This window comes from Corvus cornix, chromosome 7, assembly GCF_000738735.6.
Source record: "Corvus cornix cornix isolate S_Up_H32 chromosome 7, ASM73873v5, whole genome shotgun sequence".
Classification (NCBI taxonomy): Eukaryota; Metazoa; Chordata; class Aves; order Passeriformes; family Corvidae; genus Corvus; species Corvus cornix.
The window spans coordinates 2,366,480-2,382,326 of NC_046337.1; positions in this window are offsets into that span (position 1 = coordinate 2,366,480).

Below are 15,847 nucleotides of genomic sequence, written 5' to 3' on the forward strand. Positions count from 1 at the left end.
GATATTCCACTCTGCCCCTTTCCTGGTCCTTCCAAACTGCACCTTGTGCTTGGTCTGACTTACGCAAGAGCCAGGCAACACTAATCCCAGATATGTTGCTCTACAGAAGTCGACTAATCTTTAAAAATGGGCTAAATCCCAAATTAGAATGATTTCAGCAGAGCGAAGCTTAGAAGACAATTGCTATAATTATGCAAATGTAAACAAGTGCAAAGCCTTAACACAATGTATACAAAATAATGATTAAAAGGAATTAGCGTTGGGAATTAGCAGAAATTGGGCATTTGTATGTAATAATAGGGCTGGAAGTTAATGATCCAGAGTGAAAGAGTTTTGCCAGTTGATATTAAAACTTAGATAATCTTTTGTTCAGAACCTTCACACTCGTATTTGTTTAGGATTGCAGCCCGTGCCTGTATCACCATATTGGAATTCCAATCACTCAGCAGTTTTTAATTAGACAGTAGAACTGATATGATAATTGTGGCATGGATTGATTATTAACTGAAGTTTGTACGATAATAATACCAAAGTTCTTGAACAGAACACAAATGACACAAAAATAACATAAACCTTCCCAAACTGGCATTAGTACAGCGTGGTGGTGACCCAGAGCTTTAATTGTCAATGTGCATTTAAATTCCCTCTATCCAGCCCAGTGCTTGAAATCTTTATCACTAGCTGCCAATAAAAGAAAATTTATTTGGTTACCGAGGCTTTTTTCCAGGCTGTGAGATTTTCAGCTGATCTGCCAAAGCAGTCTGGATTCTGCAGGGCCAATAATTGATCAGAGTTCTGCTTTTTGTGCTCTATTTCTGTTCTGCTTTTACGGCTCCAGGCAGGAGCACAATCCCCAGAATCCCGTAAGTGTATCTGTGCTGGGTGGGCACTTTGCTGCTCCGGTGTGTAGGATATATTATCCCAGGCTGTAATATTAATGTCTGGTGTGTTCCAGTGCTCTACCTGTAGAAGAAGCATTATCCTGGAAATCTTGAAGGATTATTTTTGGAACTGTTATCTCCTAACAGTAAACCTGAAACACAGGTTGCCCAGAGAAGCTGTGGCTGCCCCTGGATCCCTGGAAGTGTTCAAGGCCAGGTTGGACAGGGCTCGGAGCAGCCTGGGACAGTGGAAGGTGTCCCTGCTCATGGCAGGGGGTTTGGAACGAGATGAGCTCTAAAATCCCTTCTAACCCAACCCATTCCATGATTCCATGATTAAGCTGTACATCAGAATCTCGTGGCAGAAGCTGGTCTGTCTGGAGTTATGGTATCCCAGGTCAGACTGGGGACCTTCTGTACTCACCCTGAGCAAACCCATGGTGAGGGACAGTCACTGCCCTGCAGAACTTTAAATCCAGACCCTTTTTGGGCAGGCAGAAAACTTCCTACAGAATCAGATCTCCTGTAGCCCCTCCTTTCCTCAGCCAGGGAAGTGCCCCCCTGCTACAGAGCTCTCAGGGAGGAGCCCCACAAGCAACATTTGCCATGAGTCACAACCAATTCTCCTGCCTGGGGTGGGACATGTCCTGCAGTGGTGGGACACCTGGAGAACCTGGTAATTGAGTGACCCAGCACAGATTGCCAGGTCTCTGCCAGAGCTGAAACTAAAGCTCATTAAACAAAATGAGAGTGGCCTTAAGTGGCGGTGGGAGCAGCTCTGGTTGGGCTCACGTGCCCGCCCAGGAGCTGTGGGCTGGGTCAGGCAGCTGAGCCTGCTGCGAGCTCCTCTTTTATTGCATGTTCCTCTCTATTTTCTGTCAGGTTTGCATTTAACACATCAGCTCCTGATCTGTGTTACACAAATGTGAGTGCTGATGCAAGGAAGGGCAGAGGCTGAAGGTTAATTCTGGAGAGAGGCAGAAATTTCAGCTGTGTTAAAAACTGTATTTCTACAGAATTTTTCACAGTAGTGCTCAATATTCTAATCATGAAATAGCTCTTCCATTTGAAACTCCTTTTTTTGCTTTATGATATAAAACTGTGTAAGAAATGTGTCAGCTCTTCATCATGGAGTCTGGTCAAACACACCAGGGAGTTTTTTTGGTTTGGAATTAAATCAAAATGTCAGAATCCATCCAGAAATGCAACACCTGTCCTTCCTACAGCTGTAGCTGAAATCAACAGGAAGTGTAATTTTACCAAGATTTAGCTGTAATTCATTTTGGAAAGGTGAGACAGAAGGCACCAAACCAGGCAGGTTTGTTTGGGCCTGGAAATCCCTTTATGGTACAGGGAGGTTCTCAGGTCCTGCTTTGAACATCAGTTGGTGACTGTCCCATGCATGTGACAGTTCAGTGATCACTGTTTGCCCTTTATTTTTACATACAGCCCAGTTTGGGGGGATGAAAAAGATGGGAGTAAAGATGCCCCAGTGCTCCACTCCTTCTTCTTCCCCCCCTGATAAATCCATGGCCATGAATGTTCATGTTCTGTGAGAACATCCAAGTGTGGATGCTCTGTTATCCTCAGATGGTGAGGCTGATGCCAGAGCCACTGTGCTTTGCAGTAAGAGGCTTTTCCTGGGATTAGTGACATATTAAAAGGAGATGTGTGATTCCAGCAGTTGGATGCAATGGCAGGAAGACAAACAGGAGGAATCCCTAGGCTTGAGTGTCCACAGAGCTGCCTCCTTCCTTCTCCAAAGGCAGGCAAAACCTTTGCAGGGGCTGGGAATATTGGCAACCGTTGGAGCTGGACTCGATGATCCCGTGGGTCCCTTCCAGCTCAGGATGTTCTCTGATCCCATGATCTGGCAGAGCAGCATCTGAGATAAACTCTCTCATTTGGAGCTGTGTGAGCAGCGCGTGCCAGCTCCGGTAGCCTCTGGGAAGGAACAGGAGATGCTCCATCATTCTGCTCCTTCTTCTGAGGAACAAGGCAGGCTGCTCTCCCAAACCTCAGGCATGTGCCAGCAATCTTCAAGTACTCAGAAAAGCCCAGAATGTCCCAAATCTAAAATGATCTCCAGCAATGGATTTTGAAAATAATTTCTAGCCACTATTACTTTTGGGTAACAAGCGATTTTTATTACAGGCTTCAGGAGCAAGTCTCCTTCTCCTATCTGTACAAACAGCTATAAACTGACTGCATTTTAATAACTTTTTTCCAAGAAGTTACAAGGTATTTCATTAAAATGTCAACTTTTTCTTTCATATATTTTATGATTCTCTTTCTTCCTTCTGCCACAAATATGTTGTTGCCAACATCATCATGACACGGTTTGCTGCCAAGACTATGGAAAGTTAAAAAAGGAAAGGAAAAATGAATTTCTCTTCACTTTTTAGGTAAAATTCTTCCAGCACTAGAGGCTGAGAAAGCAGTCAGAAATATCTGAAGTGCCAAAGACAAATGTTCAGAGTGCCAAAGTGGTGACATGAAAACATGGAAGCAGTACCAGGGAGAGATCCTGTGCGAGGAGTGATCAGCTGGGGACATTTCCTTTTGCCATTTGTAGATTCCACGCAGTTCCTCCCAATGTTTCTGCTCGGATCAGAGCAGCAGGAGTGTGCACAGTGGAGCTGCCTGGGAGAGATTTAGCCCAGCAAGTCAGCTCCTGTTTGCAGGAAACAACGTGTCCTTCCCACCAAACCATCTCCGACTGCTGCACGGAATCCTTTGTGTCCTCCTGCACCCGCCAGGACTTTCTCTGCAAATATATATCCACCTGCTGTCACTCAGAAGGTCCCCAAACCCAGCTCCAGCCAGCTCAAGCCATCTGCTCTTGACTGGTTTAATGAGGAAGGAGCTGCTTCACCCAGCTTTAACTGGGAATGGGGGGAAGGAATGGAATCCCCTCAGTTTTGCCTCTGAGAAGAGCCAGGAGATGTGATTGTGTTTGCTACTCAGGTGCCTTAACACCTCACTAATTAAACCCAGCCTGGCTTAGCACAGGGAGTATCCCTGCAAAGGCCCTCATTTTCAGCCCTTCAGCAGGTGGATCCTCACTGGAATTTTGTTATTACCTCTGCTGTCCCAGCGCTGGAGCTGCCGAGTGGCCATGGAGACATTAAATTACCTTTGTGCCCAGGATTTCTGGACTTTTGCCTTTGCAAATCTCCATTTCTGAGCATGGAGGGTCCTTGCTGGCATCCTGAACACCTAATTACACTTTTAAGGCATCTTAAAAACTTTCAGATTCCCAAGTGTAATTTCCTGCTCGGCTGGAGAGCGAGGGACAAATGTTATTTCCATTGGTGGTGAACCAATTGTGGGTTCAGACTTCCCAGCACTGCCCCTGGCACTGGGGAGCTTTGGGTTCAGCTGGTTGAGTTTGTTTTTCTTTTTAAACAGCATAAAATTCCTTTCTTGGAATTTGTTCCGCTTTGGTGTTGCCCTCACCGCAGAGACCTTCTTTTAAAAGTGATTTGATTTCTTTTTCTCTGCCTTATAGGCCACAGCTTGATTTTTCTTGCACTCCTGGGTCTTGAAGAAATTTTATATGGGAGGCAAGGAGTTGCTGAATGGATCTGTGTTGTTTACATTATGTAAAGTTGGGAATCTGCCATCAGAGCAATCCCACGCATCCCATGCAGCGTTGCAGGCACTCAAGGGTGTGGATGGATCAGATAAAAGGAGGTGGAGTTTTCAGCAGAGGGCTCTGACTTGCCCAAACGAGTTAATTACACATTAACTGCATCCCACTTTCCCAATACAGAAACGTTTGTAATTAACAAAAAGAAAAAAAAATTAGTGTGTAATTCAGAGTTGGCCTTGGGCCGTTCCGTCACATTCCTGACTCTGGGACCCGGCCGCTGCCTCATCCACTCTTCCAGCATGTGATGCAAGCAGCACAGAGGAGAATATCCCGGGAATTTGCCTACACCCACTGCTCTATTTTAGGCTCCCATCTCATGGAAATAAGGTTGGCAAACATCACCAATACCTTCTGGAAATACAGCTGATGGAGCAGTAGCATTCATGGGCTCCTTCCATGGCCAGGTGACCCGGCTGCTGGAGGAGGGAAAGGCTGTGCATGTGTCCACCTGGACTTCAGCACGGCCTTGGACACATCTCCCATGGCATCACCTGGAGAAACTGCAGCCCACACTTGGACAGAGTCACTCTTCCCTGGGTTAAGAACTGGCTGATGGGGAGCCCAGGGAGTGGTGGGGAATGGTGTCACATCCAGCTGGTGGCCGGTCACCAGCGGTGTCCCCCAGGGTCAGTGACCAGTCCTGTTTAACGTCTTTATTGATGATCTGGAAAAGGGGATCGAGGCACCCTCAGCAAATTTGTGGATGACACCAATTTGGGTGGGGGTGTTGAGCTGCTGGAGGGCCGGAAGCTCTGCAGAGGGATCTGGACAGGCTGGAGCTGTGGGAGGAGGCCAACAAGGTACGACAAAGCCAATGGCATGTCCTGCCTTTGGGTCACAACAACCCCCTGCAGCTCCAGGCGGGGGCAGAGGGGCTGGAAAGCTGGGAAAGGTCCTGGAGCTGCTGGTGACAGTGGCTGGACATGAGCCCAGCTGTGCCCAGGTGGGCAAGAGGCCAGTGGCCCCTGGGCTGTGCCAGCCCTGGTGTGACACAGCCCCAGGGCAGTGCCCGTCCCTGTGCTGGCGCTGCTGGGGCACCTCCAGTGCTGGGGACAGCTCTGGGACAAGGGGGACCCTGAGGGGCTGGAGGAGTCCAGGGAAGGGAACGGAGCTGGGAAGGGGCTGGAGAATTCCTGAGGGAGCTGGAAAGGGGCTCAGGCTGGAGCAAAGGAGCTCAGGGGGGACCTTGTGGCTCTGCACAAGTCCCTGACAGGAGGGGGCAGCCGGGGGGGTCGGGCTCTGCTGGCAGGGAACAGGGACAGGAGGAGAGGGAACGGCCTCAGGCTGGGCCAGGGGAGGGTTGGGTTGGACAGCAGCAGGAATTTCCCCATGGAAAGGGTGCTCAGGCACTGGAAAGAGCTGCCCAGGGAGGTTTAGAGTCCCCATCCCTGGAGGTGTCCAAGGAATTCCTGGATGTGGCATTCAGTGCTCTGGGTTGGGAACAAGGTGGGGATTGGGCACAGCTTGGACTCGATGACCTTGGAGCTCTTTTCCAATCTTAATGATCCTGTGATTCTATGGAATAGATTTGCAGTGATGTGTGCAATACAGAGGACATTAATTTCCTGGGATTGTCTCAAGCAGAGTGTTGTAATTGTGAACTCCATAACGCGTATAAAATCCATATTCCCATACTTTTATATCCAGCCCCAACAACCTCCATGTAGACTATTTTCCACATCACAGGCAGCTGTAGTCAATGACTCTCCCATGTACTTGAGACATCAGCTTTCCCCCGTGGAATATTGATTTCCAGGAAATAGTCTTCATGCAGCCATCTTTGCTTAAATATCACATCAAGTTTATACCCTTATTCAAAAATAATGCACATTCCTGTCTTATTCTGCTGGAAATTGAATGTATTGCTCTGTTTAGCAAAGTGTTTAAACAATAAGGGACCAAAAAATATACGTATGTCTCCATACTATGGAACATTTTTGTATTTACGTCCCTGTTACTAAACATGAGTGGAAATTTAATGCTTTTGGAGCAGTTGGAACTGTGAAATAGAGCAAAAAAGCGCAGGGCTGGCAGCTGTTTTAATGCACGGTGAAGCCAGGAAGTTGTTTAGACTGTGTTTGAACTTGGCCAGCACACAGGGACACAGATATCGGTCAGAAAAAGGGAGATATTTAAAGATCTATTAGGTCAAGAACACATTTTGTGACATCAAATATTTAATATTATCTGAGTAAATAAAAAATCCCATGGAAGGGAAACAAGGTTAAATCGAAACGTTATGGCTGATCTCTCGTGCTATTAAAGGATAATGTTTTTCAGAGTTAAAGGGGATGTTTTTCAGCACACAACTTGCAGACTGTGTTGAACCTTTCTGCCCTACTGCTTGTGGCTCTGAGATTGGTGTTTGTCCCACATACACTTTATTAAGAAATATAGAAAAGATTTGCTTCTTTACTTAGGTGATTTTTTTTGACTTTGACTTAGAGATGCAGCTTTTTTTTCTGTAAAAGACCTTGAGATGAACCTTGAGGTTCTTCAGGCCAAGGGAGGTGTTTTGGGGTTCTCCATTTGCAGCCCCTTCCACCTCACCTCACATTCAAGAACCAGAAGAAAACATGGCCCATTTTAATGGTTAAATGGAAAAATGCTTTATAATGGTTGGATTAGATGATCTGAAAGGTCTTTTCCAACCTCAATAATTCCATCATTCACCCCACAAGTCCCTCCTTGGCTGTGCCAGCAAGATGCTGTGTCTGCACTGAGATTTTCCCTGTTTTTCCCTCCTTTGCCAGCAAAAGTGGCTGAAACAAAAGAGGAGGATTTAATATTCTATAAACCCCACTGTGGAACAGGTGAAATGATTCTTTCCCTGGCAGAGCAGCAGCTGGATTTGGATCCAGTCATTGTTTTCAGTGGATTGATTAAACTTGGATCTTAACCTCCATATGCGGAGTCAGGAGGAATTAGTGTCCAGCACTTCCTGGGCGATTTCCAAGCTGTGGGAGGCAACAGATTTCAGTTTTGTGGCAACAGAATCCAACTTCAGCCTCAGATGGAGAAAGAAAATGGCATTTCAATTTGGATATCACTTGTCTGTGAAAATTAATTTCTGTAAAATTTTTAACGTGAAAGTCTGACTTTAAACCAAGGAAATAAACACCCCAAAAACCTGAATCCAGCATGATTAACCCCCATTTTCCTCTCAAACAAGGAATTTTTGGGGACCAGTGCAGCTGTTGCAGCAGCCACACATGAAATTATCTCCTGCTCAGAGAGAAATGCAAAATGAAATGCCATATTTTTGGATTGTTAAGTGTCACTTCAGTGAAATGTACTCATGGCTGAATAGCTCCCGTTTATTTTCTAGGGATGGTTAAAAATGAGGAAATTATGACAATTCTTGAACATTTTCAATTGCTTTTCCTTCTGTTGTTCCTGCTGAATGGGGAGAATGCCTTTATATTTGTGTCTTTAAAGGGAGAATATTCCAAATGTTTGGTTTTGCTGGCACTTCACCTCTTTTCCCCTTTTTTTCTCACATTTGCTGCTGAAAAGAGGAGAAAGTTCAGGAATGGGGAATGAGGACATAGGAGAAAGCAAGGGGAGAGAGAAAGAGAAAACTAGAAATGTAGTTTATTCAACGTAAATGATAAAATGGATGATTGTGTCTTGAAGATGTATATTTTCACTGAAAAAGCTTAAGAGGATTGAAGGGAAGGGACAAGGGATGGAGGGACAGGACACAGGGAATGGCTTCCCACTGCCAGAGGGCAGGGATGGGTGGGATATTGGGAAGGAATTCCTGGCTCTGAGGGTGGGCAGGCCCTGGCACAGGGTGCCCAGAGCAGCTGTGGCTGCCCCTGGATCCCTGGCAGTGCCCAAGGCCAGGTTGGACAGGGCTTGGAGCAGCCTGGGACAGTGGAAGGTGTCCCTGCCCATGGCAGGGGTGGCACTGGATGGGCTTTAAGGTCCCTTTCACCCCAAACCACGCTGGGATTCTGTGATTCTTTGAAAGAGTCAAAAGCAGAAATGAGATATTTGTGTGCGGCTTCACTGGAGTGAAGGGAGGAAGGGGAAAAATCCATAAATAATTAATAAATCCCCCCCAAATGTCTTTGAAAATACCAACAATTATCTACATAAGAAAGGAAGAGCTGCTTCATTTCAGTCCTTGTTTCAAAGGAACAAGAGACTCCCTGTGACACCACAGACTAATGGGGCTTTTTAAGATTAAAAATAGCTGGGGAGAAGAGCCACTGAAATGGATTATGGACTGGCTTCTGGAGATGAAACCCAGGGTGTCAGGGAAGGAGAGAATTCCGAGTGAGGAGGGAAAATAAGTGGGGTCAGTGCCATGGGCCCTTTTCCTGCCTGATCATGAGCGGGGATGACCTTGGTGAAGGAGAAATTTCCAAATAGGTTTGCACAGCTCTGATCACACCAAACTGGAGAGAAGCAGCCAAACACCACTGAGCAGGCAGGCAAGTCAAGAGAGTTGAAGTTAATTATAAAGATGAACGAGCTATTCGTGTCATTCAGCATACAACACCGTGGCTTTGAACTATTGAGATGGAAACTTTATTTAGAGGGTAGCAGGGATTTCATGGCCATGCTAAACCAAGTTCTGGGTTCAGAGTCAGGAGCTGACAATCAGATGTGTGGATGTGCTGCTCTGACACGCTCTGTCCTCCAAGATGTTCCGAGGAAAAGCTGAGCTTCAAAGAGTTCCATCAAAAAATAACATTTGGGAAAACGAAGCGAGCGGGGTGGCGAGATTTTCTGATTCCTTTTTAGGGTTTGTGCGTGTGCCTTTGAGTGTTTGGCAGCAAGTAACTGTTCAGTGGCTTAGGGGTGTGATGATGCTCTTTAAAGGGAAGCACTGTGCGATCATGAGGATGGACTTCATCCAGCAGATCCGTGCTGCAAACTTCTGTGATATGGACATGATCCCAAAACTTTGGCTGCCTTTTCAAAGTCACTCAACTTCCCAGGGCAGCCAGAAGGGGCTGAACACTTCCTAAGATGTGTTTGCTCAAGATGTTTACAGAGCTGTCACCCAAAAATGGATCTGGACCCAAATACTCTCTGAAGCTCAGGCTCAGGACCAAGCTGAGCTCTGTGACTTGCTGCTTCCTGCTTCTGATCATCCAACAAGAGACCTTCCCAGGATTTCACTGCTCTGGATTAGTACCTGGAATCGGATACAGGCAAGGAATGTGTGTGGTAAGAAGTAACCACACTTTTTTCAGACCCTGAATTTGTTTCAGCTTTGGCACGTTTTGCCCAAACCCATTTGTCCATCTCCAGTGCAATGTAAATAGCATTAAGCCCTTTGTGAAATATGCGATATTTGTAGAGAAGTATGGACAGCCTGGCCTCCAAAATCAATCTATAACCCCTTGCTATTGCATAGCAAAGTTCATTTCTGTTTGGACACATCTTCAAAGTAAGATGTAGACTCCATTACTTCACATGCTTTTTGAATTTAAACACAGCACTTGATGTATTGGTGAAAATGTGCAAGTCCTGATCTTTATGGATGCCTTTTGGAACACATTTGTCAGAAATCCCTGGATTTATTTGCTTGTTTGATTTAGCAAGGAGTCTGTAGAATGTCGTGGTTTTGGACAAACTGAGTTGCTGAAGAAGCTCTTGGTGGCACTGTTTGGTGCTGAGCGACTGCCCAGAGCCCCTGTCTGGCAGGAACCAGGGAAATACATTTTAGTTTTCATAAAGATTTTTATTAAAAAATATTCCTAGAGGGGCCGTGTTCCCTCCAGCTCCTGCCCATGGCCCAGGACCCCGTTTCAGCCCACCTGGGGACTGTCCCTGGCAATGATGTTGGATTCCATGGCTTGATGTCCCCATCCATCCCCATCCCCACAGAGCTGCCCAAAGCCCAGGGCAAATTAAAACCGTGATTCCCATTTCAAAGTCTGAGCTGCAGGTTTGGCTAAGATCAAATCTAATTTAAGCTGTTTATCAGCATTAAAAAAAAAACCACAAAACTTTTTAATGGTTCTCACAGACACAAGAGAGAAAATACACTCTGTCTCAGCCTGCCCTGCAGAATAATGTGTCACCTAAATCTGCTTATCAGAAAGGTTTTAAAGAATTTGCACCTGAACTTATAGGTTCTCCAAAACACATGAAACTGAAAGCAGAGAGGTTGTGGTGCTTTTTCTTTAATCCAGTGAACCAGAGTCACCTTTAGCTCGTGCCTTGAAAGCTGAGTTTAAAATGACAGAGGGAGTGCGTTGACATCAAAGATGAAATGGATAAAGTGAAAAACTCCTACATTTTTGTGTTAGCCACTTCTTTTTTTTTTTTTTTTTTTTTCCTGTTTAACCCAGGGGATTCTATTGGGTGCATAAGAAGTTATTAGAAGCTAAACAAAGTTTTCACCTTTGCCAGCAAAACAAAGTCCTGAAGGCTTTAGTCTGAGCAGCCCTGACGAGCCCTAATGTGTCCTGACACTGCTCTGGCTCAGCTGTCCCCGCTTCCGCTGCGTCCTGCAGACAATGGCACTGAACTAATGGAAGAAGGCAATGAGACTGAGTTAATGGGAAAAGGCAAACTCTTGTCCCCCCGTGGTTGTGATGGCTGTGGGAGGCAGGATCTGGCTGGCTTTACCCTCATGTGGGGATGAGTTACTTGCAGAGCAGCGTTGCCGTCGGTGCGCGAGCACTAACGGGGACAGTCCCACTGCCAGCGAGGAGAGCTTCACATGGCTGGGAAGAGAACTAGGGGCCAGGATTCCCATTTCTTTTCCCTGATGTGTGATTTGTTATGCTACATGCACTTTTTTTAACAGGGCAACTTGGTAAACTGTTCTCTAATTCCGTGAGGAAGGGTTTGGAAGTACTGAAACAAAACTTAGTTTGTAGAATCCTTGAATGGTTTGGGTTGGAAGGGACTTTCAAAAGTCATCCCATTCCAATCCCCTGCCATGGGCAGGGACAGCTCCCACTATCCCAGGGTGCTCCAAGCCCCATCCAACCTGGCCTTGGACACTTCCAGGGATCCAGGAGCAGCCACAGCTTCTCTGGGAAGCTGTGTCAGTGCCTCCCCAGCCTCCCAACCAGGAATTCCTTCCCAAATCCCATCTAAAGAGTTTGTTTTAGCCTGATGCTGGATTTTGCTGTACCATGTAGGAGACTCTTCACAGTTTGCCTTGGGCTGTGAGTAAATCCCGTAGCTTCATCCCTTATCCCTTCATCCTTTTCCTGAGCACTAAGTGCTCTGTTAGGAAATTAATTAAGTAGTAGGCATGAACTATTTTGAGAGCAAAAATAAATCTTTTGAGAGCATTGCTGTGCAGAAAACTTCCCTTTCCTTCCACCTGCACACTCAGACAGAGTTTTGTTTATACACCAGGGAGTTTCCGCAGACTCAGGTGCTCTGGGAATAATTTAAAGTCTGAAACAGCCACAGCACCAGGATTTGGGGAGACGATTTTGGGGAGAGGATCTGCTTTTCCTCAGCCTGTGGTGATTTGTGCAATCCCACCAGCAGGAACATGAGTTCTGCCTGCTCTTAGCACGGGCCCAGCTTCCAGGATGGCTGATTTGGAGCTGATGCCTGTGTTGGAGCCGGCAATGTTTGGATGGAAAAATTAGTTATGTCAGCTCAGCCTTAAATCCTGGAACTGTTTTAAATAAACTGTTCTTCTCTTCCTGTAACGCTGCCATGTTGGGGCCAAGAAATGGAGTTTGGGACATGGAGGATTTTCTACAAACCAAATTTATGTTGTTGTTTTTTTTTTTTTTTTAAGAATCTCCAGACACTGCAAATACAGTGACTGTTCCAATCAGGATCAACATTAATTTCTTCCTAGCTTTCAAATGTTATAACTACATTTCTCCCGACATGTTGGCATCTGTGTTGGTATTTATAAATTTTTGCATGCTTTGACTGCCATGCAAATCCTTCCAGAAAGTACCCTCTGAGGAGCTGAAGTGAGAGAGAGAACTCGGCACTCGGAATAACCCTGCCTTGTATGAGATTATTTAGCAATTAAAGTTGTGATGTTTTTATCAAATGGATGCGCAGATAGCGACTCCTTGGCATCAATAACAGATAAAGCTGGGTTTGCTCTTACAAGGAAAAGAGCAGTTCTGTTTCTCTGAGCTCACACAGGAAGTATCAATCCACATTTTAACTGTTTTTAGTGTTTGCTTACAAATCTGAGAAAGGCTCATGGTGCAGTGTGGGGCACCTGGGCTGATAGGGGCTGTTCCCTAAGGGTAAAGTTCTCAGCCTGCATCAGAAACAATAATTATCAAGCTATTTAATAGAAGCAAATGGGACTTATGTCTTCCCATTGTTTCTGAACTACTGTGCAGTTTGGTCTGTCAGTGCCATTAATCTCATATTCCCATCTCACGCTGACCCCAGTGGGAGCAGGGGGTGCTCAGTACCTGCCAACCAACCTTCCCTCCCTCCCTCTCCTCTCCATAACCTTGCCCCTGGACTATCCGACCCCACTGGAATGTGCTGGGGTGCAGCTGCTGCTCTGGGAGGGACAGAACCTGTTCCATAAACAGTCCCTGCTCCCAGACCTTGGGATCCATGGGGAAGGGTCAGTATTCCGTGCCCCATCCCTCGCTGCAGGCAGGTGGCTGAGGGTGTGTCCAGAGCCATGGAAGGATGAGGGTCTCTCCTCTCAGCCCTCTGTCACTTGAGCATCCCAAGCTGCAGATACTCTCCCTCTCCTCCCCTGGAATCTCCTGTGAGCTGGATGACATTCCATAAGTGTATTTAAACCTATTTCATTTAAGGATGAAATAGGATCTGGTTATTTTCCTTCCTAACATGTTCCTAACCAGAGGCAGAGACTTGTGATGGGCTGTGACTTCCCCTGTTGGGAAAAGTGACAAAGGAGCAGGGAAAGTTCTGTCTTTGTGGGGATAATCAGGAAAAAAGATAATACAGAACAAGGTAAAACCCTCTGTCCATCATCAAGGGAAGACCATCAGACCCATTCCAACTTGGAACCCTCTTCTTGCCACTGCTGATCCTGATCTCTCTTCCTCATCCAGAAAAAATTTGCCACAGCAAAATGAAGCCTGTCCTGCAGATTATCAGCCACAGGTTATATAGGTCAGCCTCTGAGCTTGCCTGCTGGATTCCCAGGGTCTGAGAATCCTGGGATCATGGAATGGTTTGGATTGGAAGAGACCTTAAACATCCATTTCCAGTCCGCCCTACGAAATCCTGTCCCCATCCAGATTGCTGGGCATTTTGCTGTTGTTTTCAGAGGAATTCAGATTTTTTGCAGGTTTTTATAAGTCTTTGACGTTGCCTCTCTGAAAGAACCTGTTTACTCTGGTGTAAATGGAGTATCCATCCCTCAGATATTTATCCTGCACTGTCAAACTGGAGCCAGTGTTGGAAGCAACACCTCTGCTGAGAGAGAGGGCTCAGTGTATTCTCTCTGCTGATTAAAGTTTAAACCAAGTTTAGACTAAAGCAGAGACATTAATGCACGCAAAAGTTGAATATTTAAACCTGAATACATGAAGTCTTTACAGGCAAAAAGTCTGTGAAGAGATAAAGGGAGGTCTCATCGCATTGTCTGCCACTGATGTCACCTCCCGGTGTGTGCGGTGCCAGGGAACTGGTCACACTCACACTCTGAAGTTTGCTGTCCACTGAACATTCCTCCTGTCCTCTGGTTTCCCAGGAAATGTCAGGAATACAGGCATTAGGGAAGTTTCTGCTCCTTGCTGTGAAGTTCCTGGCTGCGAGGAGTTCTCCAGGCGCATCCTCGACGAATGTAACCCAGTTGTGCCTGTGGATCTGTCACCACTCCTCTCAGATTGCAGCCTCATACGATCCCAAAATAGCTCTGCAGAGACATTAGTGCATAGCATGTACCTCTCTGCCATATGCTGGGGATAAAGGAATCTAATTGGGCTGCCTTTTTTGCATGTATTATAATGTTGGAGCTTCAGTTCCTGCAAAATAATTCTTTTTGCTTTCAACAGCAACAGCTAAAATATATTTGACTTGGCTTATGCAAACAACCATCCCTGCCCTGCTTTTAGCTTGATTAACGCACTGAAGGAAAAGAGCTCAGAGGAAGATGGAACATAAATCTTAAGCTCATGTTTGGGTTGGCTTTTTTTTAAATTATTATTAATTAGTTGATTTTAAAAGCTATTTTTATCATGGTATCAACCCTTTGGCAGTGGCTTTGTCATTTGTTGAAATCAGATCTTCTCTGCTGCTGTCACCAGTGGAATTTAGTTTGAATAAATCCCCAAAAGATCCAGGAGACGTGGATCTGATGCAGAAGTTACCTGGTGCCCTGAGCACCCTCTCAACCACTTCCCATGTGCGCCAACACTTCCAAAATGTGGTGGAAAATTAACTTGCGTTTCTTTAGCTGTGCTGCATTTAAAGTGAGTCCTTGGGAGAGAAGCCTCAGTGCCACAAGCAGCAAAATGCAATTTAGCTCTGGCACAGCAGTGGCTCACATCCATGTGTGATTATGTCCAGTTAAAAGTGTTTGCTCCCCCATCCAGGCAGGAAATAAAGCACTTAGATGGAAGTGGTGTGTCAAATCACTCCTCGACAGCACGACTCCAGGATCAGATTATGCTTTCCAGTTAATCCAGAACACGAAAATCTGTCACAGAATGTTTTCTCAATTCCTTTCTCAGTTATAGCTGTTATTTGAAGAAATGATCAAATATGAGCAGGAAAATCATGAGCAGCATCTGCTTAGAAAATAAGCGGGGACTTAACTATGCCTCGACAGAATCAAATGAGGCTCTCCATGGTTGGCTTTTCAGGCATTACTGTAGTAAACATGATTAAAATAGCAGAGAAAATGCTGATAGGGCTTGAACAACATCTGAAACAGCTCCTTTATTTCCTTGCTTTTGCATGGGATGTATGAAGGAGCCACTTGAGTTTTCGTGCTTTGTGTCCACATTTCCACGCCCAGTTGGTGCTGGTGTGGTCATTTGGAGCTGCTTTTCAAAACATTTGTACTTTTAAATTTTCGTTTTTAAATTTCCCTGTCTTGTTTTGACTTTTTTTTGCCAAAGTGATGTTGTCTCAAAGTTCACTTTGTCTTCCAGCACAGACCTTACTTCAGTCCTGCGGTACCAGTGCTTTTATTTGTGGTATTTTTTAAACACAACCCAGCAGCAGAAGCTGCTTTGCATCCTACAGGTTGCTCGGATGTGAAATTATTAATCAAACAGCCAAGGCAGGGCATCTTGCAGAGGAAAATCAGGATTATTAGCACTTCTGGGGATCTCTGTCCTTATGTGCAGCACTTTTGGAATCCTCCTTCCATCCCATCTGCTCTGAGCTTGCTGGCAAGTGGAAAAGCCAA